Source organism: Achroia grisella, unplaced genomic scaffold (genome assembly GCF_030625045.1).
Source record: "Achroia grisella isolate CSIRO2021 unplaced genomic scaffold, CSIRO_AGI_Agris_v1 utg512, whole genome shotgun sequence".
NCBI classification, from domain to species: domain Eukaryota; kingdom Metazoa; phylum Arthropoda; class Insecta; order Lepidoptera; family Pyralidae; genus Achroia; species Achroia grisella.
In genome coordinates, this window is record NW_026712906.1 from 699010 (window position 1) to 718827 (window position 19818).

The 19818-nt window shown below is 31.7% G+C and overlaps 1 protein-coding gene and 1 non-coding gene across 3 annotated transcripts in view; one reads left to right on the plus strand and one right to left on the minus strand.

Moving 5' to 3' along the window:
• Window positions 1–19818, minus strand: part of LOC131846883 (matrix metalloproteinase-14-like) — a 186685-nt gene that overhangs the window by 96020 nt on the left and 70847 nt on the right. The window lies entirely within an intron of this gene.
• Trnak-uuu (transfer RNA lysine (anticodon UUU)) lies at window positions 17796–17868 on the plus strand. Its single transcript has one exon. It is a non-coding gene; the product is annotated as a tRNA-Lys (tRNA).

Sequence of the window (19818 nt, forward strand, 5' to 3'; positions counted from 1 at the left end):
TAGGGAATGCAGGTTTATGGACTTACTGTAGAATATTACGATTCTTATATGGTTTTTACTGGCAGTAATAATAAAACATTGTACTTAAGTTACTTCATGTTGGTAGTTTGAAATACTATTACAAATAAATTTTAGGGCGGTCGGCGTCAACAGCGCGGTCAACAGCGCGACCTCTCCCATACATTGTTCACTTTAAAATCACAGGGCGTAAAAGCTTAGCGGGCGGGGACACGGCGCCTTAATAACACTCACGACCGGCGAAGTCCGTCGTAACACAAAATGATTACACACATAAAGAACCTTATCTCTTTACACTCTGCACCGGCATAAAGCGGTTACAGTCGAGAGTAACCGTTTCGCAACCGCTCGAATGTTTACGCGAGTTTTACACACCAATCTCGACGTAGCCGACGATGCTTTCGGTAGAAATTGAAAACGGAATTATGATGAAATAAAAATGGTGTACAAAATATAGAGAAACGGTAAGGACTTTCCCCTACTCGCGCAGTGCAACCGGATGGCTAGACGGCAGGAAATGTGCTATGTATTGCCGGAAATGGGCAAATGTGTTCGAATTTTAAGTGAGCTAACGAAAATTGATTCTGCTCAATTTTACGTAAACACGACGAAGCGGTGCTTTGATTGAGATAAATCCGGAAAACTGGCCGATACTCGCACTTGTTGACATTGCAATATTGTGCCTCACATTCGAGCAACACGACCTGTGATGGGTTCTCCCCATGTCCGTAGCAAGTGCTACGACGCGTAGCAGCGGTTATAGAGTCATATTTAGTCACTTTTTTTATCTTTACATATAATAAAATCTTGACGAGGCGAAAACAGTCTCTCTATGTGTCCGTTTATATGTTAAGGTTTCATAAAAATGGCTAGAAGAATGAGTAAGAAAAAGGCAGATGATATTTTTATGAATTTTTGAAATTTTTATAAAATATGTTGTAAAATATGGATCAAAATATATAGGCAATAGAAAATCGAGAAAAACACCTATCAAAATAATGAAATTATTAATTTAGGAATAGTTTTAATACGCCGCATACTTTTTTGTTAATTTGTTTATTAATATATTAATAGGTGCTTTATTTTTTGTGGTTTAATTTATCATCAATAGATGTCTTTTACATATGTACACCTGGTGTGGCAGTAACGAGCCTTACTAGTTTAAATAATAGCGATTAAGAAAAATATTTTATTGTGAATTAGTGTTTGAGGAACAGAGATTATATAATGATATTAAATATTAAATACTGCATTGATGAGTTATAGAAGAATATTTTATGGATACTAGCTGTTGACTGCAGCTTTCCTTGCTCATTTGCATCTGTTACCCCCTATTCCTGTAGAAATACAGGAAGAAACCTTAATAGACGAATAAAATAAAAGCCTGCATCTTAGAAATTTCAAGTTTTATAATATTAATATTTCACATTTTATCTTGATAGATGAGTCAGTCATGACTAGTCTCTTTATATATAAAAGAAAATAACTGAATAGATTGGAAGACATTGAAAAGGTTTTATGATTTGCTTACATAAACTTAGTAATGGAACGAGAGGAAGTATACAATCTGAAAACGGCATATAATATTCGGAGTGTGATTTTGTAGAGTGTTGAGTGTGGCCTACAATGAGCTTGCATAACAAGGCGAGTGCCGTCTCTGCCCCAGAGATGCGACGCTATGTGATCATCCGTTACACGAAACCAGACTGTATATCTATTACCATTAAGGTTCCAACTATGATTACCAGCGAGAGCAACTTTAAAATGTTAAAGGTAATCTGTTCTATTTGGTGCGTGAATTTTTTAAAACTGAGTAGAATGTAAATTCATTCAAATTTAAGTTACGAATCCAGCCATTACTACAGTATCGCGTGTTATAATTGATATTGTTTTTATTGGATATTATGACATCCAATAAAAACAATATCAATTGAACAAAATTTTAAATGGTTATAATGCATAAAATATGTATCCTATTATAATTAGTATTTTATTAAATCGGCTCAGTAATAGTAATAATTATTTATAATTATAGAATGTTTAAATAATTATAATAATAGTGTACAACTAATAGTAGTAATGATAGGACATCAAGCGCAAAACAAACGCCAAGCAGGATTCACAAATATGGCCATTGGCCAAATAGCCGAGGATACTGTAGAACCTCCGTAGTCGGTTTAAATGAAAGCTTTCTTTATCTGTATGTATAATTCATTTTATTTCTCGTATACGTGAATTTTCCGGCTGTATTTGAATTTAATTATAATAGCCAGCACCAGAAATGTTGAAAACGTTCACGAACTGCACATAATCCTGTTGTATTTAAATAGAACAATTAAACGCGGTCAAGAGCTCTGCGTAAACATTTTTATTCCTGAATGCTGCACGTTGGTGCACGGCTGGTAAACTCACTATTTGCATTTTGCAGGTCCGTCGATTCAACCGTCTGATTCTGCAGTTCGTTGCAATATGGCAATTAACAAGGAACCAGTCGTCTGGATATATTGAAATAAAGGAAACTTAATTAATGGAGATTTTTGCTGCAATCAATACAAACAAATGAATGCGTCGTCGAGTTGTTCACGGAGGGGTAGTTGTGTAGTTGGAGATTTATTTAAATGTTTTGTTTTATAATACAGTCAATTAAGCAAATTACTTCTTCAATGATTTACAATATTTCTCATTTCTAAATGCTGCTTATATAATAATTCGTTTATTCTCTTTATAATTAAAATATAATATTTATCTATAATTGGTAAGCTATATATGAAATACAGGATAACCATTGGGTTAAAACTGATACAGTACGGTTGTAAAAAAAAACAAAACGTGTAATATATTCTTAAATAATTCTACAAAGTATTGAACACCTTTATCTACCGGAGCCTTTACATTGTAAATCTAAGAGAAAGAGCCGATGGTGAAAATGTTGGAAATTAGTAGAACAGTAAACATATGTAACTTTAATGTATATAATTAAAGTTACAGGTATTTTTAAACAAATGTATAATACTAATTTATATAAAGATATCTGTCAAGTTATTGTAATATATGTATATAATAATAATCGTAAAAGGCCTTTTATGTAACTGGAAACAAGCTAAGGGCACACCTATCTGATGGTAAGCAGTGTGACGCCTATGCGGTTGCCGACAAAGATATCATGCCTTGTAATTTCAGTCCAGTTTTATAATCATAAAACAAGGCTCAGTTTATAAAACAAACTGTAGGCGGCTGAAATAAGTAAAATAGAGGTATCCATGTAGACGATTTTATATATAGTCTTCTTCGACAGACCAGGTTACGCGGTGTTGTCGTGATTTTGTAATGAGATCGGAGACAACAGTACGGGCGCAGCAATATTGGGCCGGCCCAGTTCAGTAAACATTTTTGATTGAGCTCGTACTACGGGCTTCATTTTTCTTGGAATCGCTGAAACAATTCTCTATACTTGTTTGCATAAATGCTGTTACATAAATAACGTTAAACGGATTGTTGCTGTCGACGCTATTTCGTTTTTCATATTTAACTTTCTATGTAGGTACATTTTTTAGGGTTATTTTTTTTGTATGATTTTATAGGATTGTTTTTGTACGGAACTTTATTACGCGATTTAATCTGCATTTTTAAGATAAAAGATCTTTATACAATTTATGTCCATCTCATCCATTTACTTGTGACAAGATAAAAAAAAAGAGAATCAGCCACACTTTCGCATATTTTATAATATTTTATAGTTGCATATTTAAATACGAATTTTGAATATTTGCTTGAATCTATCAAAATATTTTTTGTATCATCTCCTAATGAATATTAAATAAATAAATATTAAATATATCTCAGGACAATTCACACAGCGCCATCTAGACCCAAGTTAAGCTAGCTAAAGCTTGTGTTATGGGTACTAGATAACTGAAACATATACATAGATTTTTTTATAAATACATACATATTATACAAAACACCCAGACCGATACAAACAATCATACTCATTAATACAAATGTTTGTGCCGTGCGAGGAATCGAACTCGCGACCATAGGTCGTAAAGCGGTGTGCTAGACCGCTAGACCACCGAGGTCGTCTAACAAAAGAAATATCTCTGCTTCTGCTACTGCTGATTATTAACAACTTACGACACTTCGACTAAAGTTGATTTATTGATTTCATTAAAATAGATTCATAAAATCATCATAACGTTAGACATTGAATTAAATAGCTTGCCGTGTAATAAACTTTTAATATTTAAAAACTTATTAATGAAACATAACGTTATTAAATTTGAAACTTGTTTGTAAAACATTGTAATACTTGCAATTTAACAAAAAACGTATTTAGGTAAATGGCAATACGTGTATAATCTCGTTTATGTTGTTAGTTAGAGTTAATTAGATTTTTCATTGTTTCCAGTAATCAAAACTAACATTATTATAGACGGCCCTGGTGGTCAAGAGGTTTAGCAAACCGCCCGCCCTACTTTCGATGATTGTGGGTTCCATGTATTTATAAGAAAAAAATCTATGTATTTATAGCAGTTGTCTAATAGTCATAACATAAGTTTGCTTAACTTGTGGTTAGATCGCGCTGTGTTAATTGTCCTGAGATATTCTATTTGAAATTTGACATAAAAAAACGGTATAACGAGGACGGGCAGAGCCTATCTTTTATACTAAAAAAAATCTGGGAGGAGTGAAAAAGTAGAAAAATAATTTGTGCAGCCGAAGTCGCGGGTAACAGCTATAATCTGGTATTCTATTATTTCCTAAATTTGCCATAGAATTTTTCAACTGACTTTGCACCACATTGCTTATCTATATAATTAAAGACTTAATAATCAGAATCTATATAATGTACAACGACGAATTATATATACATTTAGGTAATAGGAATTGAAAATACAAACTAAATTTATACCTAATTGTGGAAAAACTATATTAAATTAATATTGAATTTGTTAATTGGAACAACTCTTAGACACAAAGAGACCACTATTTTCCTGACTAAGTGAACATAATAATTGAAGTCGTACTATGAAGAAAATAATTTCTTTTATAATTATTTTCCTTTATTCATCAAAATTGCGGCTTAAAAATTTAATGGTTTATATTTACCACAAAGTCTAAAACAAAAATCTTATAAACAAGTTACTTGTCATATAAATCTTGATTGTCGAAAGCATACTGGCGTGGTAATTAAACAGAATATAAATATAAAACCGAGTTTCACCTCTAATTATGTCGGCTGGTTTCTTTCCTTATCTCAATTTTATTACAATGACAATACCCAAAGCACGCCTATTAGATTATTTGCAAGAGCACCCAAGCTCGGCGGGAGTGTTAAGCCAAAATTACTTATTGTACAAAAAAACATTCTCGCTAAATGGTGTCACATCATCCTTGTTTACTGTTATACGCCAGGGGGCCAGGGAGGCTTCCGAACATAAATCATAATATTCGTAACGAGTGTAAGACGTGCACCGAGAGCCTACTGAACGCCTCCACCCGTTCTATTTATGATTCTTATGTTTCTGGTCCCTCAACGTTGCCTGTCTTTCAAGTGAAATTTAAAACAGTGCTGATTTTAATTTCACAATTTTCAACAGTCCCAATTCTAGAAGTGTACCAAGTGCGTGACGCTATTTAATTTTCATATTGTTCCTTACTTTATCTTTCGTCAATTATGTATATGCTGACCCTTTTCGGTTTATTTTTGCTGTCCGTGTTTAGTTAGGTAGGTATAGTAAGATTGTCATTCCACTCATTTCCCACCTGACGTTATGAGTGTGTAACCAAATACAGTATGTCCCGTATTTTAGTATATTGTCCTCGGCTACACGTATCTAAAATTCATGCTCTAAATACAGAGCTCCGCGGTTGAGCACACACTCGGTGGGCTTTTATTGCAAACCGCACGAAAGCAATCTTGAGGAACTGTACCTATACATGTACTATATAAGTTTTTTGTTTTCTACCTTTCCAACGTTATACTTCCACCGAGACGTAGCAGAAAATCTTCCATGTTTTTGTAAGCAAAAACCTTGTGGAAGTAGAATAAGGCGTCGCCTCACTCATTTTTTTTTTTTTTTTTTTTTTTTTTTTTTTTTTTTTTTTTTTTTTTTTTTTTTTTTTTTTTTTTCTTCGACTAGCAACACCAACGACAGTTGTCATTTTCAGCTGGCCGTAATAAATAAATAATTTTTAATAGTCTATCACACGAATATTATATTTTCAACATCGTTATTAGTGATATAATAGTGCAATAAGTGTCGATTATTGTTTGTGTACAATTTGGTAGTGTATTATTTGCAAAAATCGACATCAAAATAGTGTACCGGCCATCTGTCAAACTTCTTTCGTTGGTAAACAACTAATTTTAAAACTATTTTTACTACTATTTGTTGGACTTATTCAAAGAATTTCATAATATATACAAGTTTTATAGAAATATTCACATAAAGTTAAATTGATATTAATAATTGTGAAGTTCAGTTGTTGCGTACGTCGAAGGAAAAAATATACCCACAAAATATATTGTAAGTAATTTTATGTTTTATATTAATATAATTTGAAGGAAAGGAGCACAATCTAATTACATTTACTTAATCTTGTAAAATATAGGTTGTATAAATATATCTAACAGAAATTATTCAAAATTTTAACACAAAATAAGTAAGGTTCAGTTGCTGTTCTCGTTGTGATACTTTGTTTCTTTTAGAAATAACTCACTTCACTCTCCCTAGTAACTATTCATATATTCAATAATGTCACTATCTACCCGTTCCACAACTGCACGGCAGACAGAGATGAAGCTTAAAGTGGCCCTACAAGAACTTCAGGCATCCAAAGATCTCAGTGACAAGTTGATCAGGGAGAGAGAAGAGAGTGAAGATGAAATTTTAAAAATTATAAATAAAAATACCCAATTAAAATCAGAATTGTCAGAACTTCATAATAGCCATCAGGAAGTTATTGAGCAGCGGGATCAGCTTCAAGAACTAATAAGTAGCTTTCATCAATGTAGTGACACTCATGAGCAAGCCTTGAGGCGTATCACTGAATTGGAGCTTGAGTTAAAGCAGGCATATTCTAAAATCAATGATCTAGACACAAGATTGGAATCTCAACAAAATAATGAGATTAGTAATTTATATGAGGAACTTATTAGTGTTGACTGTGTGCCTCCTTCTACTACAGTTCCATGCACCCATCCTGTTGTAATTGACCTTACTAGTGATACATCACCTAAATTAGGCAACTATAACAGTAACATTTGTATGTTGAGTAATAATAAATTAAAAAAATATTTAAAACTAAAAAAGTTTATAATTAAGAATCGGAATATATTAAATAAGCGTTGCAAAAAGGGACAGTTATTGAAAAAAAACACTTTAAATAATTTAAAATTGCATGATTACATTAATATATGTAATAATAAGTTAGTGGAAAGCCAAAAGTTATATGACATTGATATAGACTACCTAACTTCAAAAATCAATAGTTTAGAATCTTCGCTTCATGATTTAAATACAAAGTATATTATCTCTCAGAAACAAATCCAGGAGCATATTTTAGCAATGGATGATCTGATTGATGTCAGTAAATACAATGCTGACCGTTTTGAGTCGTTGACTAAGCATTGTACATGTAATCACACAAATATATCAAATAATAATTCAGTTGTAACTGTGCTGGAAAATGAAGTTCAGGGTGTTTGTGCCAGTGACTGTAACCCTAAGAGTAGCACAATGGTGTTCTCTGACAGAATAGGCTGTAACTTTGGGTCTATTTTGAAGTATCATCTTAAGGGTGATTTATTAAACTACTGTATGCCAGAAGCATCATTTACACAAATAATAAATAAAATAAAGTCTACGAAAATGAACAATATGACCACAATTGTGTTATTTTTTGGTAATAGTATTCAATTAAATTCACCACTTATGTGAAAAATTATTCAAAAATTTTTAAAAAAGTTTGTATTACGGCTAAATCTAATTATATTAATAAACAAATTAACCAGTCTTCTGACAAAATTAAAACCATCTGGGGCATTATAAATAAAGAAACCGGAAGATCTAAATTAGCCTATAATCAATTTGCATTAAATTATGATAATAAATTAATAACAGCAACAAAAGATGTAGTTAATGTTTTTGAAGATTTTTTTGCTAACATTCCGATTAACATTACATCTTCTCTGGACTCATCTCCATCTCGAGCAAAAGTATTACTAGAGTCTAATATCGGTTGTTGTGCTTTAAGATTTAAATTTTCACATGTTAGCCCCGTTCATATCATAAAAATATTCAAACATCTAAATTTAAAAAATACAGAAGACCTTTGGGGCATGTCTGTAAAAGTAGTTAGTTCTTTCATAGATATTGTTGCTCCATATCTAGCTACTATTTTTAATAAATGTATTGATAATGGCACTTTTCCACAATTAATGAAATTTAGCAAATTAATCCCACTATTTAAATCAGGTGATAAATTTGAGCCAGGGAACTATAGACCTATATCTATTTTGCCAGTTCTAAGTAAGGTGTTTGAAAAGATAATGTTAAATCAAATGTTACAACACTTTAGGGATAACCGACTAATTTCACAGTCAACAATATGGTTTCACCGCTGGCAAGTCTACCACTGACGCAGGTGTAGCGCTGATAACACATATTTTCCAATCATGGGAGAAGTCACAGGATGTCGGAGTTTTTTGTGACCTATCAAAGGCATTTGATTGCGTGGATCATAAAACACTTTTGTACAAGCTCGAACATTATGGTATAAAAGATAATGATCTAAAATTAATGAGAACTTATTTAGAGGATAGGGTTCAAACTGTAGATATTGACGGTATAAAATCTAAGGGAGCTAATATTGGGATGGGCGTTCCACAAGGGTCAATCTTAGGCCCCTTTCTCTTTTTAATTTACATAAATGACCTTCCCTTTATGGTAGAGAAAATTGCAGATATAGTGCTGTTTGCGGATGATACTTCGTTAGTGTTTAAAATTGGACGTCAAACTAATCAATTAGACGATGTAAATTGTGCTATGTCTGCTATATTAAATTGGTTTACATGTAATAACCTATTATTAAATTCCAGCAAAACAAAGTGTATAAAATTTACACTTCCTAATGTAAGACCAATAAATACACAGTTATTGCTTAATGATGAAATAGTAAATTTTGTTAATGATACAGTTTTTTTAGGTATAACAGTGGACTCGAAATTACAATGGGGGCCCCATATTTCAAAATTGGCCAATAGACTCAGTTCAGCTGCATATGCAATTAGAAGAATTAGGCAATTAACAGACGTGGCGACGGCTAAACTTGTATACTTTAGTTATTTCCATAGCATTATGTCATATGGTATACTACTGTGGGGTAAAGCAGCCGATATAAATACTATATTTATTTTACAAAAGAGAGCCATACGTTCTATTTATGGTATGGGTTCAAGAGAGTCATTACGTCAGTGTTTTAAAGATTCAAATATCCTCACCGTTACTTCACAATACATTTATGAGAATATCATGTATACACGGAAGAATTTAGAGAATTTTAGAAAACTTAAAGACTGTACAAATAGAAACTTACGCAATAAAAATAAGCTAATTTTACCTAAATGCCGCCTGCACAAAGTCAGTAATTCATTCTATGGTAATTGCGTAAGATTTTATAATAAACTGCCAGAATCTGCACTAAATCTGACAGAGAGGCAATTCAAATCCTATATTAAACAATTTTTGTGTAAGAAAGCCTATTACAGGATAGACGAATTCATAGACGACAACATATCAAGTAAATAACTAGTTTATTAGCATACAACGTTATAATTTAATTTTCTCATTGCTTTCTTGATTTAATTGATTGATTTTAGAAATATGAAAGCGTAGCGGTTTTTGTATTGATTGCCGCATGCATTCTTATGTAAAATGTGAATACTATAACTATCAGATAGCAATTGTAAGTAGCTTTGACGTAGTCTAGTGTTTTGAGTAGTCATGCTCACTAAAATGTCCAGACTTGTGGCGGCGTGGTGGGCCGGGTCAAAATATGGTCGAGCGCAGTGATGGCTGGCTCATCCGTCATACTCGTGAACGGGTGCTGCTTGTAGGGACTGGTCTGCTCTATTTCCTGTTATTAATTGTTTAACCAGTTGGTTAGATATTCAATATTGTTTCTATTTGAGTATTTAATAGAATTAGTGCTAATTGGTGGTTTGTATTCACACACTTAAACTTAAAAATGTAAAGTAATAATAAATTATTTAAAAGAGCAACACGCAAGTTTCTTGCTCGTTCTTCTTGTGATGAGACAGCTTTCCGAACGAGTGGTAGATTAAAAAATGTAATGACTATTCAAAAGTGCTTCAATGTAAGTTTATTTGAATAAATGATTTTCTATTCTTTCTATTCTATTCTATTCTATTCATGAATTTTGAAAAGAGGAAAGTTCTTTTATCCATACCTATATTGAATAATTACCTTTATAAGGATATTATAAAGTTTTACATTAGTACTATTAAAGGTAAGATATACAGGTTCGAAATGGGTTTTAAGGTAGTAAAACAGACGGACTAATCGTCGAGCAGACGGGGATGTATAAAATAATGCGTACCATTGAAATACCCCATTAAATCGTACGATTTAGCTCTCGCAAGAGCGGCTTCGGGTAAATTAAGCAAATTAAGAGCTTGCTCCTGAGACAGTAATTACTGCGCGTCTATACTTGGCCACCAACCAACAGCTACCCACTTAGCTATCCACATACAGCCCTCGATTTATGGAGGGTTCCGAATTTCCGATTTGCGAACTAAACTCAATTGGCGCAAACCCCATGGGCTATGGATTACAAACGTTATCAAATTGTATGTGTAACTGCATGCCTAATGGTTTTTTTATTTGAATACAAGATTTTTACAGATTTGTACTAAATTATTCTTTCGAAATATCTTTTATTATTTTAGTTAATGTTTGTTTTAATGATTGATTATATTTTTATCAGAGTTAAAAAGATTTTTTATATTTGTGTATTTTGCGTTTTTGATTTGTTTCATATACGTACAAAAAATATTTTTAATCTACAATTTTAGTAGATTAAAAATAATTATTTACAAGTTATTGGTGCAGTTCTAGAGATTGGCAATTAAAAATTGCATAATCATTATAACATAATGATGTCTATATATAAATCCAGAGTATATAATGAACTAAAAGTTAGAATTAGACAAGAATATAATTTTATAAAATTATTATATTCTTTTACGTTTTTACAAATTATTTATTCCGAAAGTTATAAAGAAACGAATCGTACTCTGAAAAATATATTAAATAACCGAATAGCTGGTCTCCCGCCGCAAAGTGTGAATAGGAAAAAATAATGAAAAATAATAGGATAACCAATACGATGGCACGTTATCAAGTAAAACAGCTGTAGTGCAGGCGCGTGGGCGGGCGGCGCGGCGTTCCGTTGGGCCTATCGACTCGGCCCGCGCGTGCACTTACTCACCTCAAGGTCACCGTCGACGGCACCACCCGCTGTCTCTTGCCCGACCCTATACTCAAACCCTTTGACTCAGCCCATTTTACTTTACAATTAATTACTTTAAAAAAAATAAGTAACCCTCGTCCTTACGACACATTTTCCCGGGTGGGCGACCGCTACCCCTGTCGTCCCTGAGAAAACTGACGGACGTAGCCGGCCCTAGGCGCGTTATATAGCCCATGGTGGGGCGGGGCGCCGGCGCGAGTTGCGCTGTCGATTCGCGAACTCGATAAATAAATTAATTAAAAGTGCAAGTGAGTGATCGCGGCGTGCAGCCGACCTGCGAACTCCAATGGAGCTTCCTCTTAATTGGAATTTCAGATGCACAGGATACTTGGCGAAAGACCGGATTGTTTTCCAGTTTGCGATTTACTGCCGTACCCTACCGGATATCGTAATGGGCTTTTGATCGAGCGTAGCAGATAAGTGAAGGATAGGCGATGCATTCAATCAATTTTCTCAAGAATAATGTATAGGAAAAGATAAGTATACTGTGTTATGAAAAATCCGCGTTTGTGATTTTTCACAATATATTTAAGAAAATATCATCACGGAAGAATTTAGAGAGTTTTAAAAAACTAAAAGACTGTACAAGTAGAAACTTACGCAATAAAAATAAGCTAATTTTACCTAAATGTCGTCTGCACAATTCAGTAATTCATTCTATGGTAATTGCGTAAGATTTTATAACAAACTCCCAGAATCTGCACTAAATCTGACAGAGAGGCAATTCAAATCTTATATTAAACAATTTTTGTGTAAGAAAGCCTATTACAGGATAGACGAATTCATAGATGACAACATATCAATTAAATAATTAGTTTATTAACATACAACGTTATAATTTATTTATCTCATTGCTTTTTTGATTTAATTATTTTAGAAATATGAAAGCGTAGCGGTTTTTGTATTGATTGCCGCATACATTCTTATGTAAAATGTGAATACTATAACTATCAGATTGCAATTGTGAGTCTATGACGTGGTCTGGTGTTTTGAGTAGTCATGCTCACTAAAATGTCCAGACTTGTGGCGGCGTGGTGGACCGGGTCATTGGGCTCCCTTAAATATGGTCGAGCGCAGTGATGGCTGGCTCATCCATCTGACTCGTGAACGGGTGCTGCTTGTAGGGACTGGTCTGCTTTAATCACTATGACTAATTTCCTCTTATTAATTGTTTAACCAGTTTCTATATTAAATAATTATTCTATTTGATTGTTTAATTGAATTAGTGCTAATCGGTAGTTTGTATTCACATACTTAAACTTAAATTGTAAAGTAAGAATAAAATATTTTAAAAGAGCAACACGCAAGTTTCTTGCTCTTTCTTCTTGTGATGAGACAGCTTTCCGAATGAGCGGTAGATTAAAAAAAATGTGATGACTATTCAAAAGTGCTTCATTGTAAGTTTATATAAATGATTTTCTATTCTATTCTATTCATGTTATTCTTCTTTATTTCTTATTTATATATTTCGTCATATTCAAAAATTTGGGTACTAGTAACGTATTGGTGTATACTGAGTAGTATCTTGTTTGGGTATCGTTTTATGTTTAATCTTTTTTAAAGTATTCTGGAAAAAAATATAATAATGTAATCTCCCAATATAATTGATCTTTTTATATTGTGTTTATAACTCTCAATATGGGAGGTGTGCCATGTACTATCGTAATATGAACGCTAAACGATTAACAGTAGTTTCCAATTTCCAATCCATCAATTGCCTGATGATTCTCTATTTAGAGACGAAAGACGTGTCGTAATATAGATGTACAACTAGTTAATAATAGTTGGAGATTGATCACTAATAAGAAAGGTCATGGCCCTCTAGTGATGGTCAAACCTACGCATTAATATATTGTACATGTATATAAAATATACAATAAGGTGACATATTAAATAACCAAAGTAATTATTAGTTATTTCAAGTCTAAATTAATTAGAAAAAGGGCGTTTCAAATTTATCCTCCTTTATTTTTAACCTTTCGGTTTTTACAAAGTTCAAACAAACATACTATTTTAGCTAAAAGTATAATGAAATCTAATACTAATAAAAATGATTTTAATATTTTTATGACTATTATTTGAGCGGAGGTGCCACATAATAAATTTGATATCGCATACTTTTATGTTTGTTACATTCAAAGCCATAGAACTTAAAGTGTATGAATAACTAAGTGAAGACTGAGTCATAGGAAAATATACATGATGTGATATACTATATGATTAAGATCCTCTGAAACAGTAAACTAACTTTGTAGAATTTACACTTTATGCTTATCGGAAACGATTAGACTTTTTTAATTGATTAGGACAATTGCAAGTTTTTGATAGAGCTATTTCATTTTCATATATGGGAGTTTGTTTACAGTAAATTAATTATTAGTATTTTTGATTTTGATTTTTTAGTAACAACAGATAGCTGACTAGATGATAATATGCTAATGTAGTAGTAGGCAAATATAAAAAACAATATTTCATTATTTATATTATTTTATTATGTCAATAATAAATATTTAACACGAAAGTTTAAAAATGACTTGAAGTTACAAGTTATGTTTGATAGCTAGTTAGACCCTATTATCATAAATGATGTTTATCATCATCATTTCTCTATTAGAGCTTAATAATAACGCAAAAGTAAGCAAATATTTATTACAAAATATATATTTTGGTAATGTGTTCTACGAAAGTTAACTTTATCAAATTAAATATTAAATTTACAATTAAATACCACATCTCAGAATATAAATTTGATAGCGACCCATAATGTAAATCTTTCGGCTTCTAAGAAAACTCTTGCTGAGGTAAAATCATCCATAAACAACAGAATAATGGATTCATTACATATAGCATCTTTCAGATTCGTAAATTCGAAGCGAGTCAAGATTACCTATATTGAAATGTAAAGTAACCTATAAATAAATATATTTACATATATTTTATACATCTGTTATGTTGTCAAAGTTAATACGAAATATCGATGGTATCGTACATGCTATGAATGATTATGATTAGGAGTTTAGTTTTGCTACTTAATGATTTTCGAATAAAACCTTTATCAAAATTGATTTACTCTTTAAAGAATAAACTGTCGTATTTTTATTATTAATTGGCAAGACAATAAATTACAGTTGTTTATTATTACTTAGTAATTATAAAAAAAATAACAACATAAAAGAAATGAAATATAAAAAAATCAATTAAACTCTTGAATCATATTTACATTGAACTTAGAGTAATTATAAAAAGAATATTCGAAGATCAGATATTATTATTATAATTGCACCGCTTTACTTTCGATGGTCGAGGATTCGATTCATCGCACGGCACAAACGAAATATGATTGTTTTCTTGAGTATGAGTATGGTCTGAATGTTTTCTATATATAATAAGTATTTATTTACGACAAAAATATATATCTCTGTGTTTGTATCAGTCGTCTAGTACCTACATATAACACAAGCTTTGGGTAGCTTAACTTAGGTCTAGATGGCGCCGTGTGAATTGTCCTGAGATTATTATTATTATAGTAATACACACATACTGATGAATACAAATTCTAGTGCCGTGGGAGGAATCGAACCCGCGACAATTGGAAAGGCGCTGTATTAAACCGCTAGACCACTGAGGTCGTCACAATTACAGATATTGTTACTAATACAACATTGTTTACTTAAGTAATAGAATAAAATTTGTAATATTATCGACTCGTCTCTCCCAATAAACGAGTGGGATAGAGAAGGAAATGTAAGATATACTCATACCTAGTGTGGTGACCAATGAACCGTTACGCGTAAATAATCTATATGTACGTAACCTATATAATTGTATATATATATGTACATTGTATGAAGAAAGGCAATGATAATAATCTCATTAAACAGTTACTTTGATGGCTTCCGTATTCTGTGAATAATTTTCACTTTTATTCTAGGACAAATTACGAAACAAACTATATTATAAAAGGTCTTTAAAACGAAATTATATCATAAAAAGTCTGTTTCATCATGGTCGATAAAAAAATATATATACGAGTATATCACCAAATCGACGATTGATTGCACGATATTGTTTATAATACCCTACTAATTTTGTTTTGTTTCAAACAAAATATTCCACAAGTTTAGTAAATAAAATCCTGGAATTATCATACAATTCCAATTTAAATAGGCTTGTATTATGAGAATTTTATTGTAACCGGAATGGCAAACAAGCTGCCATCTTGTTGCTATTATCTGTCAGGTGGATGACGGTTAACAGCAATAGTATGCCGCAACCAATATATGTATTCTACATGAACACCACCACCGTAATCCCGTCACCATGACTTCGTGGCATCCCACATGTTCTACCATTCTTGAGAACTAAGGGATTATTAAATAACTGATAAACTTGAATTCTTTCTGCGCATATATTGGTATCTATATATGTATATTATATGCAATATTATGTGACTACAATAGTACTTTACGGCCACCGTACACATTAAAAGATAAACGTTAGCATTTTCTGTACAGTTTATTGCATTATTAATAGCAATGAATCTCTCTGATAGCTCGCTATTTAGAAATTACAAGAAATTGGAGTCAGTAATGGAACATTTAACGCGATATTGTGACGCGTTAATGAATACGCCATTGAGTCTCTTAGGAACGGCTTATCTGTAACTAAACCGTTGCAAATAACTCATACCATCAGATAGGTATCGGTTAAAATGTGCAAAATGATTTACGAACAGCATAAACATAACGATACTTATCGTTATGTTTTTATGTTTTTATTATAAATAACAGCATTTTGCTAAAACAGTTAATGTTTTATTTTCATCACAATTACCAATATTCTGTATGTTAAAAAACCTTTTGTGCTTTATTTATTGTTGATTTTTTTCGTACTTTACTCAGTATTAAATGCAGGAAAAAATTAAAAACAATGACATCACAAACAGCTGCGCAATCAATATATTATGAAAGTAGCTCATCAAATAACTTCAAGTTGGAAAGAAATTGAAAATATAAAGCATTGTGTTGATCTGTACATACCTCCCTACATGGGAACACAATCGAAGAGGAAATTGAGTACAGAGCAAAAACATATAAAGGAAATAAAAACGTACAAATACACATGTTAACACTTTACTTGTTAACCTACGGGTTTAAGTGAAGCAACAAAAAGTAAAAGGGCTCAAGCGGGACTATTATTGTTATTTTTTTTATGTAACTGGCATTGGGGACTCGTTTACATCCCCTCCGATCCAATTCAAATGAGGATCCAAATTACGACGGCCTGAACCTGGTTTCCCTAGCGGTATCCTCAGACTAAAGTCTTATCTGTCAGGCGGCAGTTGGCCTTCAGCTGCTCCTTCCGCGAGTTTGGGGTGCCATCTGCACTGGTCCCATATCGTCCGGTGAAGTTGTAAAGGCCATCTGCGGCCAACAGCATTCGAGGAGTCCGAAAAAACTCGTTTACATCATGTGGATCGTTGCCCACATGATGGAAAGTGGCAATCGTTGTCAAAATCAACAATTATAACAATAATTATATTACTAAATTATCTGTATCAAAAAACATTACAATAATGCTGTCATTTCGTATACCTAATGTAATTCTTTCCCATATTGTTTTGTCTAAAGTGGTATTTTAAAAACGGCTGTCTGCTTTGGGCTTTGGTGGGTACTATATGACATTAATGAACTGCTTTAGTAAATAAATAAAAACTTATTTCCAAGTGAAGAAATTTAGGTACAATATAGTTATTAATATTCTTTATTTCATCAGATACAGAAAATAATTAAAATAATAAGATTTACATAAACTGATATATTTTTATATTTTCCAAATAAAAGAGTATCCAACACACAAAAGTCCTTGTATTTGTACATAACTAACACTTTGGGCGAGCACAATAGATTTATGTAGGTGTGCTACAGGCCTCAACATCTTACAATAGCCCAGAACCCTCAATAAAAAATAAAGAAACTTTATGCCCGGAAATCTAGGACGTAATACAGAAAAACACTTATAATGTATTTGTAAGTACCTATAGGTAGGTAATTCTATTGTCTACATATATCAAAAAGTGAACTTTGTGTATATAGAAATAGTCTGAGCGTAGATACACAATTAGATTTCCGTATTCTATTTTCAAGTCACCAAATAATACAAGTAAAATGTCATAAGTATATATTTGAAGACGTTGCGTAATTTCAAGATAAGTACCATCAGCCCGGATAGCTCAGTCGGTAGAGCATTGGACTTTTAATCCAAGGGTCCAGGGTTCAAGTCCCTGTTCGGGCGGTTTACTTTTTGTCCATTTTTACATTTTAACATATATTTATTTAATGTATAAAACAATTTTTTTTATTAATTATATTTTTAGGCTTAATTTTGAAAATTATTGCCTAAATTTTGCTAACAGTATTATTTTTTTTCATGCTTCAAACAAAAATTTCACAGCTAGTATTCTATATTTTACTAGAATCTTGAGATCAAATTGTTGTTGTTTTTTCAGTACTTTATTGAGTAATAAATTTAGGAAAATATTTAAAAAAATGACGTCACGAGGACACATGCCTACATGCTATGAACATATTAACGCCGCGCCGTACAAAGAGGTGTTATTCAACCAACAGACATGGTGCTTTTAGACATTTTCACATATAGGTATAAATGTATATATATATATATATATATTTGTATTGTAAATTAATAATATTATTGTTTTCATAGAATACACAAAATGGAGTTCTAAAGGATAATTGACGATTTTGCCGTGAGATATTTATCTGCAGTATAACATGTGTGGAGCTATTCGCTACAAAATGAAACGAAAATAGAATAATATAAATATAACCTTTCTTAATGTAACTGGAAAGGTGAACAAGCCAACTGATGCTAAGTACTATCGTACACGAACAGCTTCATGGATCATGGCATTATGAGACTCGTGTATTGAGGTAACATAGACTAAGTTGTTATATCAGTAAACTAGAAATAGAAATATATATATATATATAATATTTATTCAAATAAACTTAATATAAGCACTTTTGAATAGTCAAGTTTTTTATTCTACCGCTTATTCGGAATGCAGATTCATCACATACTATAATTTAACTGCCATAGATCATAGCTAAATCGAAATACTTGGGGGCAGAATTAAGTGAGTCAGAGGTATGTACGCGGATGTCATTTTATACAGTTTTCCTTAATAAGTTTAAATAAACAAACAGCCCAATTTAGTCTTTCTTTATCTGTAATTATAGATATACAAAAATCTATCCTGTAATCAATATATTATGAACTATGGTTGGTAAACCATATAGTGAAAATGATTGTTATCAATTGTTAACTTACAATTGTTGATTGATTGTTGAAAATATCGCCTAATAAAACTTTAATAATAATTTATTAGTTATCCAACTATAATTTATTAAAGTAACTATAATTTATAAAATGTGGTGGTGTAAAATTGACAGGAGAGGGGAAGAGCCAAAATAATTAAGTATTGACTGAGCAAATGTAGAATATAAGTATTTTGTAGAACACATTTGTGAAACTAATTATTATAAAAGTCTACACTAAAAGGTTAATATTGTTAACTTACAAATTGTTCTATTAATAATAGTGTAAGTAATAAAAGTTAAACTAATTCAGAACAGAGGTTCAAATGCCTGTACATATTGATCTCTAGATATATCTTTTTTTAATTCTCAATAACGAATGGGATAATTTGCGTTTGCCTAATGTCTAACTAATTTTTATGTATGTTATATAAACATTTATATTTTGTATAAATATTACTATTGTTAATTTTGTGGAAATAAAATATTCTAATTAAAAAACAACAATACATAAAACGATACACATCGCATACTTTATTACCTAACTTAATCTATAGGTAATCTACTTAAAAATTGACTTACCTACCTATTCTATATCTTTAGAATCATAATCAGAAAAATATATTATAAAAATAAGCCTAAAAATCTAATGGGTAACATAAAGGAAGCGGTAAACATTCATTTCCCATGTGAGCGTTCTATAATCCATTACCATAACGAGTTGAGGACTTTATAATTTGGAAAAATTGAACCATAATTGTAATTGAAAATATATGGACATGTTGTTGCGTAATATTCTGCTTATATATACAACAATCATTTAAAGTACAAAAATCGTATATTAAGTAAGACATCATTTTCTATTTAAACTGATTTATGTACATATATCAGTTAGGTTTCTTGT